We start from the raw sequence: 25545 nt of genomic DNA on the forward strand, positions 1-25545 counted from the left end.
CTCCACGTGCCGGGCGCTGCTACGGGACCGCGGCGGATGGGCCCGGAGCCGCCCCGCAGCCGCGGCTCTCAGCTCGTCGCTCGCGGCCGCCCCGCACGCACGGGCCTACACTTACGGATGTCCCGCAGCCCTCCCCGTGCCCGCCTGCTGCGCTCATCCCAATGTGCTTTTTTTCCCCACCCGACCCGCCGGTTTTGGTGCCGTGCTGATGGTGGTGCTGCACACCCCGAGTGGATTCCTCGTGTTCGGGTGGCGAACACGCGCTGTCTCTGTCGGCGTGTTTTGGAACCGCTGTGCGCCGTGTGAGCGCTCTAAATACAACGAGCACAAGGGCTCTCCGGGCTCAGCACCGATCCAGCGCTTCGTGTATTCATGCCGTGCCAATGATGCTCAGCCCTCGGCTCCTGCCGTATTCGCGGCGCTCACCCTGGCACACGTGTTGCCCCCTTTCCTCCACTCACAAGATCGGCTCCGAGCTGGATTTGCCAATGCTTGCAGCAGCCAGCGAAGAAAATAATTCCAAACCGCCCTCCCAGGTGGCATCATTTATTCATCAGAAACAGGACAACAACACAAAGTCCCAACCAGCCTCCATTCTGCTCCTCCCATGGGGCTCCCACAGCCCACCTGAAGTCCTTCCACCACAGATGAGGGGTGTTTGGAGGGGTTTTCCTCATTGTTTCTATCCCTGAGCAGCCTCCCCTTCCCTTCCTGCTTTCTTTCCCAATGCCTCAACTATTTGGAAAACATTTACGCTCACAATAATAAGCAATTCCATCACAGAGATGCCAGGCATGAGAACTACTGAGTTAATTTGCTTCTGTTTATATCTGTCTCCCCGCAATGAATGGATGGCAGTGCTTAATGAAAACTCTGTGTTCTGAAATTCAAGCTTTAAAATTATAAAGACGTTCCCGTGCTTTATATCCATCACTTCCCCACAGTCGTTTGTATTATATAAAAAAATAAATGCATTTGCCTCCAGCTTTATTTATTCTACGCTGTGAAATAACAAAGACGTGTGCTGGGTTAAAACTGATCCCGAATGCTAATACATGAGAATTAAAAGGAGGGAATAATGATGGGCTAATGTCTACGCTAAATTAATATATACTATAAAAGATATGATGCATACTGGGTTGGTGTTCCCAGCAGAGCCATTATTCTGGAATGAGCTAAACAAACAATGATCATCCTTTCAGCGATGAATGATGGTCTCCAGCCTGCTGCCTTCTCACCCGCTGTATGCAAACGATGCTCCCAGCTTTCATCCGAGGCCACTAGGAAAATGAGGTTCGCCTCGAGTGAGATGCAGGTCTGCTGGTTCCTTATGGTCGGCAGGCACAAGGCAAGGAGCTGCTGGAACAAAAGGAGCTGAAGTGACAAAATGGACATGAAAGCGGGATCAAGCTGACCTAGTGCAGGGACTCCTCTTGGGCTGACACCGTTCACCTGCAGACCTTTCTAAAAGGCAGCAGGATGTGTGTAAAGGCAGCAGGTATTTGCCCGGAGATGGATCAATGCAAAGCCTCACGCCTCGAGCATGGAATTGATCTTTGCAGCTTTAGGAAATTCTTGTTAGCTCTTTGCACGGTACGGATTATCACACCCCTGTCCCTTTCATAAAGACCTTCACAGCATCTGAATTTCACCACTGCGTTTGGCTGACAAATGGTGAGTGCTTTGAAAAGACACGGCAGCTCCGAGGTAAGCAGGCTGTCAGCGTGCAAACTGAGCTTTGCTGGGCATTAACACCTCCGCCTCATAGGGAGGGATCGCAGTTTCCTGTTAGCAGGAGCTGTGAGCCCCACGGGCAGGGGCACACCAACTGCTGAGAAGCACAGCAGCCAAGGTAGGGTTATCCTGAAATGAGAGGAGAAACTATATATATACTACTATACTACTATATACTATATGCACAATGAGAAGAACCTGGTTAAATGAATCATAAGCAAGCCCTTTGCTTTGCTAAATCCCCTTGTAAGGTGATGATTCTTATGGAGTATCTGTGCAGGAAGGTGGAGAAGACAAATGGAAATAACTACAGAAGAGCCTCCTATGTTACAAAAATAGCATATTTCTTAAAACAATCATCATAACTGTCACCAGCCTAACTTCTGCACCTTGCTTTTATGGAATGATTTCTCTTGGCCGGAGACTGCCGATGGTTAAACACATTTGTGGCGAGGGCATTCAAAACCACTCTTTCCCCAGCACATCCCTAAAGTGATGGAGCTCATACTCCAGCCTTGTTCTCCACTGCCCAGCAGGACCCCTCCTGCTCCCACATGCTTTGTACAAACCAAGTGCTTTGATAGCTTTCTTCTCTGGGTGAAACTGGATACCGGAATCAAAACTCATCAGCCAGGTCAGCCAGGCAACGTGAACACACCACCCTGTTGCTGAAGGGAAATGAGGTTTAAGAAAAGCACAGAGCAGAAAGAGATTCTGCAGCCAGGGCACTGCGTGAGAAGAGGAGCAGGGCTGGGGGCAAGGAAACATCCAGCAAAGGGCTGTGAAAATGGGATCGTGGGACAGGAGCTTCCCCGGTGCCTCGCAGCATAAGGCCCTTATCTGGAAAAAGGGTATGCAAATGAGCAAAGGCATGGAGCAGCGGGGTGATGAGTAAAACTAATTAGAAAATGAAGCTTGATTATTCATGGACCTGACATATCAGAGAGCAGCTAATCAAAGGAATAATACAAGTTTGCATATTCTTTGTAACGTGGGCATCAAAGCCCTCAAAGCTTCGCTTCTTGTCACTATGGCATCACCACTGCTCATTCCTAACACCAAGCACACTCGACGAGAGTGTAATGTCTCACTCTGGATCATGCAATGCTTCGAGGAGAGCCTGGAGTGTCCAAAAGCTCCTCTTTCTTCCAGCTTTTGAACTCATCTAGCAGTTACCCCTCCCTGTAGAGCTTCACAAATAGAAACATTGCTCAAAGCTTTATGGTGCGTGGGGAACTGGGCAGTCCTTGAAGGCTGGAGCCAAAGAGTGGGGAACTGGGCAATCCTTGAGGGCTGGAGCTAATGACCTAGAAATGGAAAGGACCTACCTGAGATTGGAAGATAATACTTGATGGTTTCATTCTACTGCTGACTATTAAATAAGCTTTGCAGAAGTCACATGTGGGGCGATGGGCTTCAGTGGGAGGTACATACGTAGTATCTGCTGGGTGCAGGAGGCTTTCAGAAGTGCCTCCTTCAGTGCACATGGCCTCAGACGCCATCCATCCAGACTGCTTGTTGCACTGAACCTTGGATTTCCACCATCCATTGGAGCTGGCCAAAAGGAGGGCAGGCTTTCAACTTACGAGCTGTCAGCTGAATTTCCATTTCACACATAGATCTGTGAAAGGTTTTAGAGGACCCTAGGAGGGGCTGGACATATACCAAGCTTCTGGGCAACAGTCAGTATCATTCATTCACTCTCTATCTCATCACCACTGATTCTTATCCCAGCATGAAATTGGCTGAGAAACTGCTGAAACATCAAGTTCCCTTTTGATGAGGACAGCCTGGGACAACTCCAGGGAACAGGATCCATGGGGATGAAAGGACTCTTTCAAGTATGCCACTGAATCAGTGGGAAAAGCGAGAAGTTGGGACGGCCGTACTGCTGCCACTGTTTGCTTGTCTGAATAATTACAGTGATGGGTATATTAATTCCATCTGGCATTGGAGCCAAAGAGCAACCAGGCCCCGAAAGAGATTATGGGTGAGGTGTGCAAAGTACGAAGCACCCTCTTTGGAGGGACTTACCAGCAGATTAGCTGGCATTAGAAAGGGGGTGAGCACAGGGGCCATATGGCACAAGAGACATTTTGTGCCTAGTCCTGAGATCACACTGGGGCCGGTCTGAAACAGCAGCCTGGCAAAACACTCATCCTCCCAAGTTCCTCCCCACCTCTTCTTTTATTTTCTTGTACACCAACTTGCGTACAGTGCCAGCCTGGTGGTTCTGACCTCCTTCAGAACAAAACCTCCAGCATTCTCCCCATTAAGGTAGCTAAAAGGCTAACTCAGGTAGTGCAAAGCAGGCTTCAGAAGCAGTTTCGCACCTTGGGGAAGACCATAAAGCACTCACAATATTTGTTGCATCTTTCTAAAGCCAAGAGGGAAATCATTTTGTGTGGCTCTGAAATGAACAGTGGGAAAAGTCATGATACTACCTAATGTTATTACAATAGGTAGACCTGTGTGGAGTAAATACAGAGAGATCTGGTCCAAAAGCACTCAGAAATCTGAGCAGCCTATGAAATCTGAGCAATTAATTTCATCAGCTTTGAAAAGGATGTAATTAAAATGGTACCACCCTTTTGCCTGGACACTCTTCACTCCAAGCGTAGTTAATAATCACTTAATTTGGAGTCATTCTGCATACAGATTGCACCTCAGAGGCAATATTTGCTTCTTGAAACTGATGCTGAATTCGGGCACCACGGAATTGGGGAATTAACCCTGCATGTGATCGGATCACATGGAGGAACAACAAAATCACAGGAAGAGGTCTTAAATTTCCATGGTCGGGTTCCTGCAGTTACCTCATTTGCAAAACGAATTGAAGAATAAATGAATGTGGAGTCAAAAGAACCCTGAGCCTAATCAAATAAGGAAAGGAAGCTTCGAGGCCAGCTTCCTACGCGGAGCCTCCGAGCAGCAGCTGATGGATCTGCGGGGAGCGATCTCATAGCCCAGCAAAACAAAGAGCTGCTCTTGTTTCACAGTGAGATTCTGCAACAGCAGATTTACCAGAGACAGCAGATGAATAATTCACCCCTTACGTAGATGTGGTGATAAATTTTCAGTCCTTTATATCAGTTCTAGTCCTGTAAAAGCGCATCCAGCAAACATTCCCCTCTAGGTTAAGAAAAACAAGAGGGAGAAAGCAAGACTTCCACTTTCCTGATGTGTGAAAGGCTTCTCACAACAAAAGAAAATGAGAAGGAAGAGAGAAAAAGGTCACCTTTCTCTCTGCCTTCTTCCACTGCCACCGCAAATCCACAAGGAAGTGGAATATGCACGTTACAGTGCAGTGAAACTTCTGGAATTAGGCAAGAATCAACATACAACTCAGCAGACAAACCCCGGCTGGGATGCGTGCAAATAAAGGCCATGGAGCACAGCAGCCTCGTTGCTTCCTGAGAACGCCTCATGTTCAGTGTTAGCACACTTTGCTATAGCTAAAAGGAAGAAAACAGGAAGCACGAATCCCTACCTCCTGATCCCAAATTGGAGCCACCGGGGCCAGATGGCCTGGGGCCACATTTAACCCTGCTCTGCATTTGCATTCCCGGACTCACAACTGCTCTTTGAATCCCAGCTTTGTGGCAGAGCACTGACTGCCAGTCCTGCTTGTGCGGTGCTGCCACTCCTCCCGATTAAAATAGGAGCAGCTATTTTCATCTGCTGCTGGAATCCAGCTGCAGACATTCCTCACGGTGCTTTTCTTCTCTTCCCAGCTGACCAAGCAGCATGGCAGGGTGCTGACACATCCCCATCGGGTCTGCGTTAACAGGAGAGCAGGGTTTGGGAGCTGGTGGTGGTGCTCCTGCAGAGAGGCTGCATGGTCGAGCACTTGCCTTGTGCTTCGTAAAATCCAGCCCAAGAAGGCTTTTCAATTATAGGAGCTAACAGAAAACCCTCTTTTATGTCATCTTGGACCTTTGTTAACTGCTGATTGATCAGATCTGGACATAACTAGGCAAAGGAGAATGGTAATGCTTTTGTTCCTGCTCAGCCACAGCTGTGCACACGCTATGCTCCGTGCTGTGTTTGCACTAGATTACAGTAACCAAAATTACCTGTGCAAGGAAATGGTAAAGCAGCTATTATTTTATTGCACAGCACTGATTCTATTCCTTCTGCCTATCTTCCCCTATTAAGGATAAGCAATAGCACTGTACTGTTACGAGGGGTGTATGACAGCACCTCTCAGCATCAAAATTCAGCACATCTCCCACAAGGAAATGCATCCTCCAGCTTCACACAACTTTTACAGACCTGCCTGGGTCCTAGACTATATTTTTATATAGCAGTGGTAAATTCTTGCAGTTGTTTGTGCCTGAAAAGACTCGGGAACAAATTGATACATATCTGTATGCTCTCCCAGACTGCCTGATTGATGCTTGTTGGTATTCTCAGCACACTGATCCTGGGCAGCTTCAGACTCAGGGTCTCAGCTCCTATCCAGCACAAACCTCTTGGCCAAGGAATGCTGCCCCCAGCTCTTGGATCAACGCTGTGGTGTAACCATGAGATGAAGAGTTCCAGAACTCCCTCAGGTTCTGAATTTTCAAGAGCTGTGGGTCTGACCCTGGATAAAATCATCTGCCAAAGAGCTGGAATTGCCAATTGGAGGCTGCGACTCTTTGCAGAACACTATCTACCAAAAGAAACAAACAAACACACAAGCTTATCAGAAATATTATTTTCACTCATGCAGAGAATCAAACTTTAAATGATTCCATCTGTCACTTTCATCTGCACTCTGTTCCATTGGCTGGATTTTGCTCATTAAGATAAATTTCAAGCCAAGAGATCATTTTTACCTTCAGGGCTTTGCTGAAATGTGGTGTGTGGGACTTCTTCCCCTCCTCCGTCTTTGACAGCGATGACAGAGGAGAAAGGGTGTTTCTCCTATGCTGCTTTACCGTTGTCTGCAACAGCTTTGACCTTCCAAAAGAGAAAACAGTACGTTCAGATTCCTCTGCCTTTCCCCCATGGGACAGGAGCTGGCCAAGCCCCTCCAATAAAAGTTTCCCATTCAACCTTGCATCGTAAAACCTTCTGTTCTTTATAACTCTCCTCCTCAAAGCTTCCCCAGCAAGCCTCCAGCCCTTTAAGGGCTCATGCTGGAGAGCTTCTGTGTTGTGCAAATGGTTCCAATGTCTTTGTTTCTTCCCTGAAAAGGCATAAAAGAGATTTGTTGGATTCCTTACCTCATAGCCAAACGCAACTACGCACCGTGCACTTTGCATGTTACGGCTCCCCATGCTATCAGCCTCAATGACTTATTTTACTGTAAATGTAATAAAGTATTGGAGCGGTTTTGGGAGGGATAATATAAATCATCCATCACTTGAAGTCTTTAAATCAAGGCTGGGTGTTTGCAGTGGGGTTCTGCTCCATGCCCAGGCACACAGAGGCTCTCGTAGTGCATTTTCCTGACTGTATATAATCACACGGTCATGGTCAGCCTCGGTATTGAGGAATTAGGGGATAGGCAGGATGGCCTTTGTCAAGCAGGATGTAGGATTAGTTGGACTTAATGGTCTGTTTTGGCCTTTAAATCTATGAATAGAGCAAAGGAAAAAGAAAAACAAAACAAAAACTCAACAGAACAACAGTGCCTGTTATAAGCAGCCTGTTTCTCCCTTCTGAAAGCAGAGCTGGAGGGACTGCAGGCAGCTGATGTTAAAAAGGACTGCTGGAGAAGACCAATGACACTGCAGTGCCCAGGCACCCACACCCAGAGCTCCTCACTCCCAGGCAGTTGCTGCAGCCAACCCAGCTACCCAAATCTGACGGGATCTTCTGAGCTCTCATGGCAAGCACCAGGCATGAGGAAGTACTCAAAACCCAACCCGTTTACACTTTCTTTCCCCTTCCCCTTGATATCATTTATGTGTTTCAGAGCTAGAAGTCTAATGCTTTTTTCTGTTCCTAAATTAAGCTAATTAAAATTTTAATCCGGTAGACATTATCTTATGGCATAATTAGAAGAGCTTATATTTCAGTGGTTTGGTTGGTACCAATCCTTTTTACTTTAAATCCTGTTTCATTAATTGAACAGAGCTTAGATAGGTGCTTATAAGGTAATAAGCTAACTATCTGTTCTTAGCAAAGTTCTCAATTTTCCCCAGCGAGGTAACCTCTCTGACCCCACATGCTTTACTCTGGTATAGTTCTCCCCCAGTGCTGAAGACATCCCATGTCCATGTGGGCATCCGGGGGACTGCGGGCATCCCTTGTGGGCACCAGCAAAGCAAACACTAATGGTCCTCTTTGTCAAATGGTAAACACGAATTCTGCCCACTGACTGGATGATAATATCATCTGCTTAACCATGGGTTAGTGCATAATTAATTACTCTCAGAGCTTTATTAAGTCCCTAAGAATCTTCCTATAGACTAGGCTGGTATTACTCTGCCATACATTTTAAAGAGATTACTGTTAATTAATTTAACTTGTCCGCGTACCTAAAACTCAGCTAAACCCTCTATTGTGCCATCTGCTGTCATTTCAGACGTGCAGGATTTCCAAACTCCCATTGAACTATAAACAGATTAATTCTCTCTACTCAGATAGAAAAACTTCAAAGAAGACACTTTCCAGCACCTCCTGCTATACACTGCATGGTGCCAGGGAGCAGCCCACAGCACTGGGATTGCTCTTCCCATGAGTTATCCATCCCACCAAGAGAGAATTTCCCTCTGGGACGATCGACCCAAAGCCTTCCAAAGACACTAAATTCCCTGGAAGTGTGAAATAAAACATTAAGCCACAATTTATCTACTCCTGGGGCTAAGGCGCCCAAACCAGTGAACATAAATTGCTCAGAACATTTATGATCTTCTGACAGATTTCTCTCCTGAAATAGGAGCCTGACACACGTAAATCCTCACAAACACTCCTCCAAAGCAGAGCTGAGCAGTGGCAGAACCAGCACATGGAGGTCAGCTGCACCCCTTCCCATTGCCCACACTGTGGGGCACAAGGGTTGTTTGCTGAGCGCAAAGTGCCAGCCCCCTCCCCTTCATCCTGTGTGCCCCCATCCCCACACATGGCCTCCATATCTACACAGTGCCCAAGACCAATGCAACACGTGAGCTGAGGGCTCCTGTGGCTACCAAAAACCAAACAGTAAGTAGTGATGTTCATAACAAACCAGACCTTCTGGTTGGCCAGGCCACACAGGCTGGAGAAGTTTCTGTCAGAGAACAATTTCAGGTGGGGAAAAAAATAAGCAAGAATAACAAACTAATCCAAGCATTAAAAAAAATCTTGGTTTTCTGCTAAAACACGCACAAAAACTCACATGAGTTTCTGAAGGCTCTGTTTGTTCTTTTCTCAGGTAGCAGCTGCTTCTGAAAGGAGGAGTATTTTTAGCATAAGGTTGTAACTAAGGTTAAAAAAAGGAACGGTTTCCACCCAGCTCTCTTTCACAAACTCGTTTGGGATGAGCAATGTGACAGCAGCTGGCTCCCACTGTGCACGTTTCTGGCAGCATCCTCTCCCAGCACCAACCTCCCACACAGGGATGCTCAGCTGCAAGGAGCACACAGCAGGCACACAGCCCTCTTTGGGGCCAGACCCACCTGCTGGCAGAGCCATGGTGTTTGCAGAGACCCTGAGCTCACCCTGGAGCTGTGAGCTGTAAGGCATGGCATGACCAGAGTGAGCTTGCAGCATGGCTGGAAGCTGGGCAAGACCAAGGAGCTGCTCACCATCTAAGCTCAGGCGTTCACCTGATTGTTCAGGTCTTGTTTGGAAATGGGCACAGAACTGCTCCACAGCTCCAAGAAGAGTCCATTTCCTAACCAATAACTCATTTCCACAGCAGTCAGTAACTCTGCACAAGGTGACCCCTGCAGCCCTGTTTCACCTGCATGCTGTTTTGGCTCAGGATGCACTCCCTGCATTTCCACCTCTCCAACAGCAGCATTTTCCAGACTGGCAGCTGAGGGGATCTGAGGGCAGACATTCATGCAGACAGAAAGCTATATCTGCTTTGCATTTGCTATATCTGCTTTTGCATTTGCTTGCTCCAAGAGGGGCTGGATGGAGAGCAGCGGCTTGCAGCTAGGCAATGGGTATGAGCCAGCACCTCTTCCAGACAGTTCATTTGCACTTCCCAATAAATGCTGTTTGTTTGCAGCAAGCATACCACGAAGCTTATGGCAGGCAATGGTCTCAGCTGACACACTCTCCACCTGCCTGCCATGGTGAGGTGATGCTTCCCTCACTGAGGTGCTGATGGATCAGTCCAAACGTCCTTGCCAGCCAAAACGCAGGTGAGGCAGGCATAAAAGAGACACACTTGGCTCTGATGGAGCCCATTCACTGAGCTTGGGTAAGCATTAAAGCAGCTGCAGTGACTGTAGCTCAGCAGATGCTACACAGTGGCATCCCACTATGTCCTATAGCATTCACAGCCTCCAGCCTGAGTCAAGTCCTCCCTTCCCACTTAACTGCTTGGTATACACAGCAAAACAGCTCTCCCAAATATTCTTGTATCACGCACAAGGAGCTTGCAGTTGGGCCCCAGATTTCACTGTGATTTGTAATCAGTGCATCAGCCATCAGAAGCGGGTGATTAAATATCTGTCACGAAGAACAATGTAACATAAACACAGATAAATTGTATTATTGTGGGTCATTTAGTTCTAAGTGCAACAGCCTTTGCAATTTTTTTTTGCCACTTAGGCAATATGCAGCATGAAACAGCACAAATAAATAAAGATGTAGAGAACATTAGATACACTTTGTAAGAGCAAATTATGCACGTTCACATTTCATTCCAGTTAGATCAAAATTAGATGGTTTTCCTCCATTATCTCAGTGGATATGCTAAAAACCAGTGATTTATGAAAGAAACTGGTGTGAATGCCACTGTAATTGATTAACCTAAGAGACTGGTGACCTACTTATAGGTATACAAATATGATTATAATTGTGCAGTAAGTAGCTGAATGTTCCACGGGACTTCTTTATAATGTGACTGTAATGCATAAAAACAAGAAGGAAACAAAAGGTTTCCATTTGAAAATAGGTGCTGAGAGTTTTCTGCCCCTCTTAAGGCAGATAGGGGCAGAATAAAGCCAGGAGACCAGCAGTGTGTCCCATCAATACATTGGGATGAGAGCTGGGCACAGTCCCCAAGTGCTCACAGCCCTAAGACCTCACCCAGACCATGCCCATGTCTGATGTCTGGAGCTTCACCATGGAAAGCATCCATCGGGGTCCCCTGGGAGGAATGATCTGTTACAAACCCCTGCACTGGAAACCTGGGAGACGATGCAGGAGTTGTTAGGGTGGGACTGAGTTAATTAGCACTGTGTCTGATGAGGGCCATAACAGCATAACAAAATAAATGAATAAGAGCAGGCTGAACTGATGGGTGCTTGCTGTGGTGTGGGTCAGGGCTGGAACAGCACGTGCAGGGGGATGCATTTTTCACAGTGAAGAGGATGGGTTGTGAAGGGGTGCTGGGGGAGGACCCTGCAGGACCTGTGTGACACAAAAAGGAGAGCAGCATCACAGGACACCCATAATTAAGTTCACAGGCTTGAGATGTGTTCCAGAGAAGAACTTGCACCCCACTTCCCAAGGAGTTACCTCTGACTCAGGCACACAGGTGACTGGATGAAGATGGCTGCTCTTAACTTCTGCATCCATCCTTCCAGATGCTGACAACCGCCCACAGGTGACTGACAGGCTCTGCTTTTGTATTCTTTTCCATATTCAGTTGTCTGGAAGAAGGATATGTTGGCCACAGCAATGCTGCATTTGAGAGAGGTGCTGGCTTCCTGAGAGCATTCAGGAGATTGTAATAGTCAGCCTGAAGATACTGACAGCTCTGTTATCATGCCTCAGGCCAGTAAAGAAAGTGTAAGGAAGAAATAGAAAACCACAAGTTAAATCTGTGCTTTACAGCAATCAGCCTCTCCCTTTTAACTTTTAACCTTCTCAAATTCCAACTTCCACCTAAATGAATTAGTGAAGGATAAACACTGCTTAAGTTGTGGTATTCTGAGGCAGAGAGATAACTCCTAGCTCAGCCAGCTATTCTGGCCATCCAACATAACGTGCATTAAAGTGACAGAGGATGACAAAACAGGACCACATACTATCTTTAGCCCACATGCAATCCTGTATCCACATCTGCTATGGGAAACCAAAGCTGTGCTCTGCATCCAGTCCTGTGCAGCACCCACCTACCAAAATCTGCCAGGGACAGGTAGTGGCTATTTACTAAGCTGGTAGAATAGTACCTGCAATTCCTGTTAGCGGGGAGAAGCCCAACACAGCAAGCCCACCTCTCTTCACCACTGCCATTTCAGACCTTTGGTGCTTCCAGTTACAGCTCTGTAAGCACAAGTGTAGAGATAAGCCTACTAATATGGACTGTGGGACCAAATGAATCTCTATGAGGAACACCTGTGCCCCCCTAATTACCTCAACAGACAGCAACTGTTCCTCCTTCCAGAGTGTTGCTTTAAGTAAAAATCCTGCAATGTAATAATCCCAGCTTCAAGTCTATTGCAGAGATTAAAAATGACTTGCTTCTGGTTGGATGCAAAGCTTACTAATTACCTACCAGCATTCAAGTGGCAAGTTTGCCACATGAATAATTGTGTATCCACCAAAGTGTTCCACTGGAAGGGTTATTAGCAGAAAAACAGGAATTCAGTTGGAAGGCATTAATAAACCTTGAAGACAACAGCTATTATGGTGATTGATCCTCTATCTGAGTGTACACAGCTCCTGCAGGATGGAGGAGCAGAGGATGCTGCGCAGGAGGGGTGTTCTGAGAGCAGGTAGGGAAGGCAGGGTTGTTGCAGAAGTCAAGGGTAAAAATAGGTACTGTCACATCCAAAAGGGCTTAGAAAGACAAGCAAGCTTCCAAAGCAAACTCAAAATTAGATCATTCTAGCAGTAGGCAGAACTAGAGTCCCACACCCAGCCCTCAGGTTTCCCCCAGGTCTCTGCCTGTTGCAGGTGGGGGCTCACAGGACTCGCTGCCCCCTACCAGGACCACTATTGGGTTGGGTGCAGCGCATGATCCGCACGGAGCTGCTCACATCAAAGCATTCCAGTGCATGCCAAGATGCAGGGTGTTGAGCTCATTGCAGTATTTTTCCTTCTGAAAGGAAACAAAAACAAACTCTTGCCAGTTTATTATTTCAGCTAATTATATGAACCAACAGTATTTCATCCAAACCATTTTGGAAAAATAATTGGAGAATGTTCACAAAACCCAAGCAACCATTTTTCTCCTGCCAGCGTGGCAGATGCAAACATAAAGAGTAACATGTCCATACATCTCCAATCTCAACTTCTTATGAAACAAAATAAAAGCAATCTGGTTGTGAACTGATCCAAAGCAAATACAATATTTCAGAACACTCGCATTCCGTTGGTGGGGCTGATTTATTTAATGCAATCCAAAGACCAGTGTGCAAATATGAGGGGAAGACTATGTCCCCTTCACACTTTCTTAACTCACAGGCATTGTTTTTGATCTCCATGCAAGTGAGGAGCCCTTGGCTTGCACAGTAACATCTTCTGAAGGAGGAATACTTGACAGATTTCTGTGGCACTCCCAAAAGTAGCTGTTTTATAAGCCTGAGGTTCCCTTTGCCATATATAACACTTTGCCATTTATTGTATGATCTCTGAGATCACACACAGTGGTCTTCCAAGCGGGTGCTGCTGAACGTGTCCCCTACCTGACTGCACTTTGCAAGTGTTTTCTCTATTCCCAGTAGACAGATGGAAAGAGAAGGAAGGAGAGAATGATGTCTTCCTAAGGCAGCTCCAGGCACAGTCTGGACCTTGGATAGCAGCCACCGCAGCCCAGAGCAGGAGGACACCTGTTGCACACACCATTTTATGCTCAAAGACCTCCCTTGTGTTGGAGTTTTCTGCCACTCCTTTGCCAGGTTGCTCCAGCTGCTGTCCCTGTCTCGTGTTGAGGTTTTGTGATTAGTTTCCAAGGTTCAGCAGCTTTCCGATAGACAGAAGAGCACCTTGGGTTCATTGCACTACAGTCCTACTTGGAGATAATGGCCAAAGCAAGTCAGAAACAAAGGGGAACCGAACAAAAACTGGAAATTCTATGCGTTGAAAGTGAAATAAGAGAAAAGGGAAAGGGGAAGGAAACACAGAAAGGATATCAGTCACTTTTAGAAAGGAAGCCACTGGAGGCTTTCCAAATTCAGTTCTCAGTTTGCTCTGCCAAACCTTGATCTATCATTTTGCCACAAGTCTTGCACCCAGTTCTTCAGGTACTCTGAATGCAGTCCTCCAAGCTACCACCAGGATGGGCTGGCTCTGACCGATACCTCCCAAGAGTGATGGAGGCCAGCAACAAAAATGAGCTCATAAATTTCATGCTTTCTTTGCTGCTTCAACAGTTGCATTTGGCTGCATCTGCACACTGGGGCTGTGAGGAGTGTACTGTGGGGCTGCATCCCAGAGCACACATTTGATAAGAAAGGCAAACCAGTCGCTCTGTGAATTAGTGGCAAATCTTATGGCAATGCCAATAAACAGAGGCACTAATTAATACCCTCTCATAATTCAATTCATTTAGGGCTCAGCTTGCAAACCAAAGCTCTTCTTCCCCCGCATCCGGCTGCTGCAGACCTTTGAGGAGGAATGCTTCCTGGATGCTCCCTGGGAGCTGATTTACTGCTGCTGTGTCAGGATTTGCACAACATTCAGGGCCTTTTCTGCAATGAAATATGCTCAGCATGGAGGTCAGGCAAACTGTGCCACACTGCATTCATAAGCATCCTTCAATTAGCACTGCAGACCTTCTGCAGACTCACAGTTCAAATACTGGCGGTCTGGGGGTTGCTGGGGGTTGAGCAGGGGTTCAGCTGTGGCCAAGCTCTCCATTTATTTTCTAAACGCTGACTTTTCTGCCATTTTTACTTACCATGATTAGTAGTCCCTTAATGCAGACTCTCCCTGGCCTTGCTCTGGGATGTGCTCTCCAGCACAACATGGCCACGGCTTGGATTTGCAAAGGCACTTTGTTTCTCACGGGATTCACGTTATCGGTGCAAAAAATCTCCTTCCTTTTCATGGCACAATGGCTCACTCTGATCCAGACAAATATGTGGATGTTTCCATAATTGCATGCTGACCTGTGCTGAACAAGCCTGCTTCAATGCTATTTCGGTTCTGCATGGCCAGACTTTATCAGATCTATTCTAGCTAGAGGAAGTCACATAACAAATAAATAACTTCAACAGTACATTGGCATATTTTAAAAGCAAATTATTTGGCAAGTATTTCCCCTTTTTTCTCTTCCTTATTCACCCAGTTTATAGGACCATTAACAAGTGCACCCTGAGCTGGAAGAGCAGCCTTACCAATGACAACCTCAGTGCTCTTCCACTTTGTGAAGCTGTATTTGAGTCTCCTCTTCCTCTTGCTCTCCAGAGTCTTCATATGCTGCAACATTTTGTGAGTTGCTGCTGCCAGCCCAGGATCTCCATGCTTGGTGCCTGCTCCTTGTGCACCGCTGACCCATCCCCTCCCCGCACCATGCTCCTGCCACCTGTCCTTGCCCCCTGTGATCCCCTATAGCAAATCCATCCAGCCTTGGGCCTGGCCATGCGTTAAGGACCATGTATAATCCCAGCCAGGTCAGCAATTTGTTTTTCCATCCCCAGTGACACCAACTGTGCACACCACTGCTACCAACTCTCCCCTCAAGGTTGCTCCTTCCATTGCCCCCAGTCCCTTTCCTCTGCAACTATGACAAATGTCAGAACTCCTCATCTATTTTCCTCCAAGAGAATTAAAGTTTTAATGATTAACCTTTATAAATTACAACAGCAATGCTCTAAGTAATAAACAGTTTCTGGCCAGGTCTGGCCCTCTGAGCTATTATTCTCCAGCATGATACGCTGAGCCCCTATCTGCATATATTTTCCATACTGTATTCAAGTCCTCTTATGTCATTGAGATAAGCAGTCAGGAGATATGTGTTTTCCAAAATGATGTCCTCGTTCATCATTTCTTCCTCACTGCTCAGCCTGATTACATTTAATTCAAGAAGAAAGAAGCCTCGCCTGGGCCCACTGAGCATATAAGGTTAAAAAAGCAATGCAAATGAAGCAACGGCTTCCTGGAGAAATGGCTACAGAACACAAAATAACAGCATGTCTTATCAGCACTGGGGCTGTGTACTCTCCTCCTCATTTCAGAGAAAACTCAGAGCACAAATGACCCATTCATCAAGATCAGCAGGTACAATTCTGCTTTAAACACATATGCTCAGCAGCAGCCACCCTCCCGATTACAGGGAAAGAGCTTAATTTCATCTGATATTAATGCAAAGCTTAATTACAAATACAGATAGGGGAGTAAAAGCTTCCTGCAGCCTTAGCCCTTTCCAGCAACACTTTGCTTAGGGAGAAATATCTTTTGTTCCTACAAGTTCTTCTCTGTCACAGTATTTGGGATACAGCTGAGGTGCAACACAGCAGTGAGTGGTGAGGAATCCTGGTGACATTGCACACACAACTGTGCCCAGGACACAGCCTCCAGCACAACCACTGCTTGTCCCTGTGCTGCACAATGGCAAGGATGGTGCTGTTGGGAAGCCTTCATGGCCGCAGCTTGGCTTGGATATCCACACTTGATGCCATTGGAAATCAGCATTGTGGATGCTGTTGGGTGCATGGCTCTGCAATGCCCCGTCTAAGCCCTCTGTCTCGCCAAGCTGCTGCAGAGCCAGGCTGGCACCCATGAGGTTACAGAAGGAATTTCCCACTAGGAAAGGTAGCTTAAATGTTTGCTCTCATCAGACTTCAAAGAAATGCCTAAGGAACCAGGGAAATGAAATGCATACTGAGCCAGCCAAATGGGCAAACAAACACAGGCGAAAAAGCTAGAGCAAATGAACTCAGACCAAAACTCCGGATTTAAAATGGGAATTGAAAAGGTCTTAAAGAGCTGGGCAGCTTCCCAGCACATCCAGAGGGCAGAGGATCTGCAGCTCCAGGAAAGTCAGACAGCAAGCCCAGGACTGAGTGGTGACCCTGGTGTGTCTACACCCTGAAGGAACTGAGCCCACGGACACAATTAGAAGTGCATTTTCTTACTGAAGAAAGTGCCCGTGTTTCACAGAAAGTGCCTGTTTTAGGATAAAGGTAGCAGCAGTTGTCACCGGAACAACTGTGTAACTGAGCCTGCATTAAATGCAAGTGATTAGAGGCAGGTTTTAGCACTGGGACCTTTTTGCCACACGTGTATCTGAAACACCTATCCAAGATGTCCTGAGTTTCCTGAAGCCCACCCAGGGCTATGACACAGCCAGCAAACAGGGTGCCAGCTGCGTTCCCCAGCTATGTGGCATTTTGCTCACAGTCCCCCATGAACGCTTTTGAAACACAATCGGATTGGGATGCCAAATTCCCATTGTGGCAGCTTTGAAGACTAACTCATCCCAGTTTGGTTCCTCTCCAGCACGGTTCAAACTCAGGCTGCTATTTACTTAGGGCTTACTATGATCAGAGAGCTACTAGTTATATACAGGTACGAGAAGAAAACCTGCAAAAGACTGGGAAAAAAATCATGCTCCACCTGGAGCAGATGAGCGTATTGCTTGGTCTGATTGCATGCCTGTAAAAACTCAAAACACAACAAAAATAAACGTGCAGTCACTGGGAAACACTTACTATTCAGTCCCATGTAATAGAAGTGTCACAGGCTGAATGGAAAGCCAAGATGTGGAGCTGGGAGAGAAGCAGCTTGTGACTTATCTCTGCTGAAACCCACCTGGGCGAAGCAGCCCAGGGTTCAATCTGCCCTCGCTGAGGCACCAGCAGTGTGTGCCCTGCACAGGGAGCTGGGACACCAAGGAAGGGAAAGCATATTACCCATTTGAAGCTACAAAAGCAGGCAAAATGTAATTATAATCACCCAAACTGGACTTCTGCCAGGACATCAGGGCTAATGGTCTTGCTCTTGCATGAAGTGCCAATGGGATTTTTCTAATGATCACAAGTGGTCAGGACCTCAGTTTCACATCTCATTTGGAAGATAATGAAGAAGTCTCCCCATTTATTTTTGGTCCTAAGGGAGGTAAGAACAAATCGACCATGTCAAAGGGCGTCAGGACTTAGAAATGGAGATGCTTTTACTGGAGATGTGACCGAGAGCTCTGACAGCCGGGAGAGATGGCGGAGAGAAAAGAAGGAGCAAGGAGGAATCGTGTGTGATTTCATACGACTCCTGCTGGTGCCTCCACTTCTTCTGAATGCGCCGTGACTCCAGTGACATTGCTGAAAGGAAGGTGAATCTTTTTTTCATATATGAGTTATTCCCGCTGTAAAACGTATTTGGAGGGAATGAGTTTATAAAGCTATCTCCGAGATAATTGGCAAGGATACTCCACTCTCCTGTGAAGGTTACGAGTGGGTTACAGGAGGGTCTTCAGTTTAAACTTGGAGCAATGAGAAATTAATAGATCTTACAGCGTCGGTCCCAAGGCAGAGGATCGTGATAAACTGGAAACGGGAAGAGAGGCTCTCTTCAACTTACAGAGGGGGAAAAGAGAGATGTATCAGACCCCTGGGAGCTATGCAAATTCAAACTGACACCTCTGCAGAAGACAAGGCTGGTGACTGCCAATAGAAGGTCAGTGCAATCGGAGAGGAGGCAGACACAGCCTTACCCTCTGAGGAGGACAAGGAGGGGTCCCAGAGGCTCCGTGTGCTCCTGGGCTGGAGCAGAGAGCTCTGCCCTGGGAAGATACACACTGACAAGCACTGGCTTTCACTGCCTTGCACACAGAGGATGATTTCACTGTTTCCAGCAGTAATTGTTTCTATATCTATATGCTTTGCAAGGCCTACATTGCCCCCTTTTCTTCTGCTGGGAGCACAAGAGAAAGCGATCACACTCTAGGTAACGGTACAGAAAGGCTTGGACAAGAGGATGATTTTGCAAGGCCCCTTCTGGAAAGTCATCATGTGGATGCTGGCTGTTCTATAGATGGAGTTGCCCAAGTGGAGAAAGAACTGTCTGTGATATTGATGAGAACGAGTAGTTAAAAGAAAGCAGTTTGGGCTGCAAAGTATACACTGCCATTGAGATCAATATTGGAATCGGTTTAATTAATTTGTATGGTCAATAACCTGAAAGGAGGAAGGCACACACCAGCCATGCAATTTGTTCACATTGCAAAACAGGTGTGGCAGTGCTGTCAACACACAAGGCGATGGCTCTGCCTTGGATCACAGAATCATTCAGATTGGAAAAGACCTCCAAGATCCCCTTGTCCAACCCCAGCCCACATCCCTCAGTGCCACATCACCGTGGTTCTGGAGCACCTCTGGATGGTGACCCCTCCACTCCCTGGGCAGCTGTGCCAGTGCAGCACCACTCTTTCTGAATATAATTTTTCCATGATATCCGACCTGATCCTCCCCTGGCATAACTTACTTAAGGCCATTACCTCTCATCTCCTGCAAACACCCACCCTGCTGTGAGTGCCAGGAGAGGCGATTATGGGGAACATGCCATTATTAGTGCACGCTGGCTCTGCTCCCATTTCTGGTGTGAAGGAAAGGGGGCAGCATATGGGAAGGTGAGGACATAAATATCAGTCCTCGGGGAGTGAGGCTGAGAATTCCCTTGTGTTTTCTGATCTGCAAACCCTGTTAGGGGCTCTCAGAGAACAGAAAGGAAGAGACAGATGCTAAGATAATTACTACCCTGGCAAAGGACTTATTCTTATATCCAGAAGGAGAGTTACGGCCTCACAGCTGTCTTCAGGATGGAGTGAAAGCATTTTTTCCACGGTACATTGCAATGGCAATTAATTTACTCGATAAGCTTAAACTAACCTTTATTTTAAAGAGGAAGACAACTAGTTGTACGAAGCATCTTCCAAAGCAACATTTACCAAGGTCAACAGGATAATCATTTCAAAAGCAATTAAAGTTATGTTTTTAACGTTTTCCCCCTGGCAGCCCCCCATGCTCAGTGTCTCTCCTTCCATAGCACATTTCCAAATGCTCAGGGCCACTCAGAGCCCAGCGCTTGAGGACTAACCTTGGTACACGCTCTGTAAAATGGGAAATGTCTTCTTCTGGGGTTGTGATGGTAGCGTTGGACCCTTCTCCCTCACAGGAGGCACGTGGAACTGTTCAGGGTACATTCTCTACTGCACAAAACTGGGAAGCCATTTAAAAAACTCCGGTCTTCCACCTGAAAATGAGAAAATGTCAAATTCTGAGGGCCAGCACTCTCTTCCAGTCACACAGAAGACTTTTTTTTTCCTAGGCAAACATTGCTAAAGCGCGTTCAAGAGGAAAAATGCCAAATAAGTGCTCAACAACATTCTATTCTACTAAATAATCCCTTTATCTTAATGGAAACAGTATTTGGACCATTTAAAATAATGCATTCTACCTTTTTAATCAACAAAACCTTTATAATAATGCATGTGTAATTACTGCCAAGAACACAACAATATCTCATTCTAAATTACAATAGAGGAGGCAGCAACGAGCCGAAAGGCTCAGTTCATGGAAAAAACTAACAGCTCGGTCTGGCTGGTACTTTTCTTATGAAGCATTTAGTCAGGAATTGGCATAAAACTGCCTGCAAGGGCACTAAGGCTGGTGCCAGCCAAGCAGTGGGAGGTGGACGGGAATCAGACAGGTCACTGCATCAGCTACCACCAGCCCTGAGAGCATTGTTTGTTTTGAAGCTCTCCTGCCTTCATGCCTTTGACGTGTAGCATGCAGAGTAGCAAGATAAAATACCTCCTGTCCCACTTATTGTTTTGTGGGATGACCTGTCAAAGCGTAATTAGATCATCCCGTGCATGGTTGTTGTGGAGAAGCTTTGTGATCCTTGAATGTCAAGCTGTCAAGGAGATAACCTAACCTTTTGAATAACAGTATGTTAAAAGCAGGAGATATTTGTTATTGGCAATGACGTCTACATGTCTTTGGTGCAGAAGGGCAAACCGAAAATCCAAGACACAATAATTACAGTAAAAATGAATGAAACAAACATGCAGCAAATGGGAACCGATAGAAAAAGTCTCTGCAGAAATCAGCAGCATTGCAGAGAGTTTCAGGAGGCCTCATGGAGCTCCATGCCTTGCTCTGACCCGTCTGTTTTAATATTTGATCTCCTGTGCTGGCTTCAGCTGCTTCAGCACGATATCTTGGGGCTTCAGATCTCTAAAAACTATGCTGCTGAATTCTAGATGAACAAGGAAAGTCTGGATAAGACTGCTTACCAGAGGGAATTAGCTTACAATATTACTTCAGGCAGAGAGACCTGTGGGAAAATGAAGTGTTCTATATAAATAACTCCTTCAAATGTGTAAGGGGGACCTGGGACAAGTTGATAAGAGAAAACAAATTGCATGCAAACAGATATTTTAACAGACAAAAACACTCAGCCGTCACATTGACCGATGAAGTGACCAGAGAGGTACCAAGCACAGTGAGATGCAAAGTGTGGGTGAACACACATGGCAGCACCAATGTGGCCACAACCCCTGCCCAGTGGGCTGCCCATGCCCTCTGCCTGCATGGTGGGATGCCAGGTGGTCCAGCCAGGGGACCAAAGTGCAGCACTGAACACTGATTGCAGACATTTGGAGGGGAAGGGGGTCTGTGTGTCCCCATACTTTCTGACATGCAGACACAAGAACCCAGCCAACACCCAGCAGCTGTGCACCAATACCAAACACAGAGGTAACACAACTCCCTCCTCCTACTGCCTGCTATACTTAGCCATATACCCGGGAAATGCACTGGTCTTTCAGCTGCAACCACAAGTAGGAAGTCACATGCATTCAGTTTTCCACTGTTCCCTTACTGAGTTACTGCTTCCTAAGACAGCGTCCTCCTCCTCTACTAGCCTGACCTACATTATTTCTTTCTAAATGCTCAATCTTGCATCTGCATGTCTTGGAAGGCATGTTTGTCTGCTTGCACTTGGCTTAGCTAGCTGCCCAGGTTGTGCATCATAGAGCAGCTTTTTCTTCACCCAATCTTGTAATCACTTGGAAAGCTTATTAGTACATTCAATTTTTTTTCTTCCACACTGTAGGTAAAAAGATAACAAAAAGCTCAGGACAAAAGCTGATCCTTAGGAACAAAAGTAAGATGAAGACATTTCATTTTGGACAGAGGCCACTGTTATTATTAAATGTGTGCCCTAATGATTCAATACTATTTTTGATCGATAGAAAAAATTTGCAAAATCGTAAATGCGTAGAGACATCTGCATATATTCGGTCAATAGTATTGCTTTTATCGAGCCTGAGTGTAATCTAATGAGAAAACATCATGTTAATGTGACAAGGTCTTGTTCTCACGGCCTTACATTGACTGACATGAATTATCTCACTTTTCTTCAGCACTTATTCACCAGAATCTGCCCTTGCATTACTTGACCCACATCACCACCCAGCCCCTGTCACTCACCTTGCCTCTAGGCTCTTTGAGTTGTCCCTGATTTCTGAGATTAAACATTTCTATCTAGCCTAATGAATGAGGGCAGTCGTTGAGAAAGTTGGTTGAACTAGGTTGCAGAATAGGTCTTTCTTGGGTACATGAGAGAGGGCCATAGCTTCCATGTATCCAAGGCTCTTCATCCCACTTGTACTCATAGTAAAGAGTTCCATACTGTAACCTGTTAGCATGGAAACATCTCTGTGGGTTTGGAATTGGTGAATTCTTTGACAACTGGAACTTCAAGAGATACCAAGTGAAGTGTCCTTGGTCAAGCAAAGAAATCTTGCATAATCCAAAGCTCAGCAGAGGAACCATGTGATTTCTAGGCCAGATCAAACCATCAGAGCAGTCCTAGTGAATGCAAAACCCAAAATGCATTGCTCAGCCTTACCCACTACGGTGTTATAGAACCACAGAATCATTAATGTCGGAAAGACCACTAAGATCCCCAAGCCCAACCTCAGCCCACCGCACCATGCCCATCACCTCAGTGCCACATCCCCACAGTTCTGGAGCACCTTCAGGGATGGTGACCCCACCACTCCCTGGGCAGCTGTGCCACTGCAGCACTGCTCTTTTGGAGAAGCGTTTCCTATTATCAAACCTGTATCCAGGCAGTTCACAAGAAGTCACGTTGTCCTTACATTCCTTACTCATTATGTTCTTTCTTCTGTTTTCCAAAGGTCAGGAGTTTTGTTCACCACTTTATGACAGCTGTAGTGTAAAAATAATCCTTCAATGGCTTCCACCCACATCTGCCCACTGAATATATTATATCCACAGAATGGGCACCAGCATCTTCCAATTGCAACCGTTCCATTAAGACCATTGACACGTGCCAAGAAATAACTGTCATGCCAGCCCTTGGTCAGTTCTGCATGGGGAGAAAAGAAGAGGCAACTCCCCCCAGTCCCCTGTGGAGAGGAGAAGCACAAAGGCACACACCTGCCACCAAGGAGACAAGGCTGCTGTGAGCTGAGCAGCAGGTGGTGTTCCTCCTGCCCTTTGCACACACTGCAACGAGGTGATGACATTGTGCCACGCTTTCCAGCCAGGAGGTTATTGATATTTATAGCGGTGATATAGCAGATCATTTGGACATGGAAAAGAGACAGGAAATCAATTAGCATCGACGCATGTCTCCAGACTGTGAATTTGCTCATACAAATCCAAATAACCTTCCCTCTCCACACCCTGTGGTGCTCAGGATGGGAACAGGGTCCTGACCATCCTCCAACAGGCCTCTGAAAACAGGAAGAAATGCAAACAGGAACTTCTGGAAGCAAACAGCAATCACTTTGTTTTGCATGCAATAAGGACTGCAACAGTCTCCCTGCTAAGCACTAAATGGAACTAAAAAAGCACCATCAGAATAACAACAGAGCAAAAAAACATTAAAACTGAGCTGTAAAAGAGGCATTACTAATTCACGTGGCAAGCACAGCTTTATTGCCGCCCATTCTCCGCTCTGCCAGGGATGCACACAGCAGGCAAGATGCAACACTGCTCTTTGCTCTCCCAACCCCAGTGCAAACAGAACTCCTGCAACCTCTGTCCCTCTGTGAGCCTCGTGTTCTGACCCAGAAAAGGACAAAATTGCCATCTGCAGAATCAGAAAGCAAAGTTTTTGTATGATCAAGGTGGAGGCTGAGGAAAGGAGAAGGATCTCTGCTCCACAGGCATGGGAGGTGTTGATGCTCCCTGGATGCCCATCATACATGTGGCCGTATCTGCTGCAGTGGTATCGTGGTGGTTGGTGCCCAGATATTCCAACCAAGTTTTTGATTGAAAATATTCTGATGTGGGGAGTGGGAGGGAGAGATGTGCTCACTGTCTCCCTGCAGATAAATCGAGGCTTTCTGGAAGCTGTAGCGCTCTGCAGCACAGCTTGGGGAGCTGCAAAAAGCAAACCACTAAGGAGCTGCACGATGTGAAACCAACTCCTTTTGAATATCATCTAAGAGTGAGAGCATTCCCCCTGGAACTGCACACAGATGAAGGAAGCAGCCCATACAGGGGGGAGAAACAGCGCAGAGCCAGCAAACCATGTCTGCGTGCCATGAAACCCTGAGCATGCCAGCACTCAGAGCAGGAAGGTGGATGGACAGCCCAAGACCAAATCCCTCAGTGTTTGGGACCAAAGAGGAGCTCAGCAGCAACTCACCAAATGGCTCCTGGGGTTTGCAGCCCTGGTTCAAACCGAGCATCTCATCATCCCGAGCGTTTGGTGACCCACCAGCCTGAGCGCACACCACACCGTTCTGCATTTGTCTGCTGTTCCTGTCAATCCGTCTCCTGTGTACAGACAGGGAGAGAGAGAGCAGAGATCTCTGACAGTGGGCAGATTAATAATACATTTATTTTCTGCATGCATCATGAGGAAGGGGAAGAGCCGTAATTCAAGAGCCTCCCTGAGAGTTTTGCAAATTTTTCACAATAGGAGACAAGAGCAGGAAAGAAGCCTGGTGCCTCAGCCCTTTAAAGCTGGTGCCACTCTGTATTTTAATGTAACATTTAAAAGGAGCGCGAGGACCCGTGTGCGCCATAAATACAAAGTGCAGGTATTAAACCGATCAATACAACCAGCGCATCGTTTTCCACAGGCTCTCAGGACAGGGAGGCAGCAGCTCAGTGGGGGTCCAGAGCACTGGTGATCCTTGATATCTTTAAGGAAGAGCTTCTGGGGCACCCCGGAGGGCTCCCAACTGAGCTCCTCTCCACAGGGGAATCAGAGCAGTGCAGACCAGGACAAAGCTGGTTCTCCTGTGCTGCCGTTTTCTTGTCCACTTCAGCATCTGCATTCCGCTTTAGGGAAGGAAATGGTTATTTAGAAAGCCAGGGCTATTTCTTGCAGTCTATTTTTTTCCCACTTAGCTCGTTTGCACATTCACCTAGTTTCAAGCAAAGGGAAGCAGAAGATGAGATTTTCTGATATCAGAGTTGCTTTACATATCTGACAGGTAGGTACAAAACAAGGTGATAATGAAGGCATGTTGGCGTGTACTAATCAGAAACGCACACAGAAAGGCACCGGCTGAGACTAGTAATTTATATGTCTCTCTTTCTTTGCAGCTTTTTGAAACCTTAAGAAAAGGAAAACCTAGAGAAATCTGAATAAAAATTACCATTGGATGTCTGCATTTCAGAGGCAGATCCGAGCAGGTCTCCCTGCGCGCTCCCACCCCGCGAGGTCACCATTTCCTCAGGGCTGCACAACAAGAACAAAACCAGCACACACTGGAGCAAAAACCCCCAAATAACATATGCAGATCAGGACGTGCTGGGAAAAGTTGAGCTTCTGGCTTGG

General features: G+C 46.6%; 2 long non-coding RNA genes across 4 annotated transcripts; both read right to left on the minus strand.

Moving 5' to 3' along the window:
* Positions 1-970: 970 nt before the first annotated feature.
* Positions 971-12088, minus strand: LOC140251198 (uncharacterized). Of its 3 annotated transcripts, none has more exons than XR_011903378.1 (4): positions 12003-12088; positions 11347-11537; positions 6558-6681; positions 971-1356 (listed from the first exon to the last, which is right to left on the minus strand). It is a non-coding gene; the product is annotated as an uncharacterized lncRNA (long non-coding RNA). The 3 variants fall into 3 exon arrangements; XR_011903377.1 differs by having other exon boundaries at positions 11347-11480; positions 12003-12084; XR_011903379.1 differs by lacking the exons at positions 11347-11537; positions 12003-12088 and adding an exon at positions 6778-7115.
* Positions 12089-12381: 293 nt separating this feature from the next.
* On the minus strand, positions 12382-25466 carry LOC140251199 (uncharacterized). Its single transcript, XR_011903380.1, has 4 exons — positions 25364-25466; positions 24403-24533; positions 19810-19965; positions 12382-12874 (listed from the first exon to the last, which is right to left on the minus strand). It is a non-coding gene; the product is annotated as an uncharacterized lncRNA (long non-coding RNA).
* Positions 25467-25545: the final 79 nt, after the last annotated feature.

This window comes from Excalfactoria chinensis, chromosome 4 (genome assembly GCF_039878825.1).
Source record: "Excalfactoria chinensis isolate bCotChi1 chromosome 4, bCotChi1.hap2, whole genome shotgun sequence".
In the NCBI taxonomy this organism is placed as follows: domain Eukaryota; kingdom Metazoa; phylum Chordata; class Aves; order Galliformes; family Phasianidae; genus Excalfactoria; species Excalfactoria chinensis.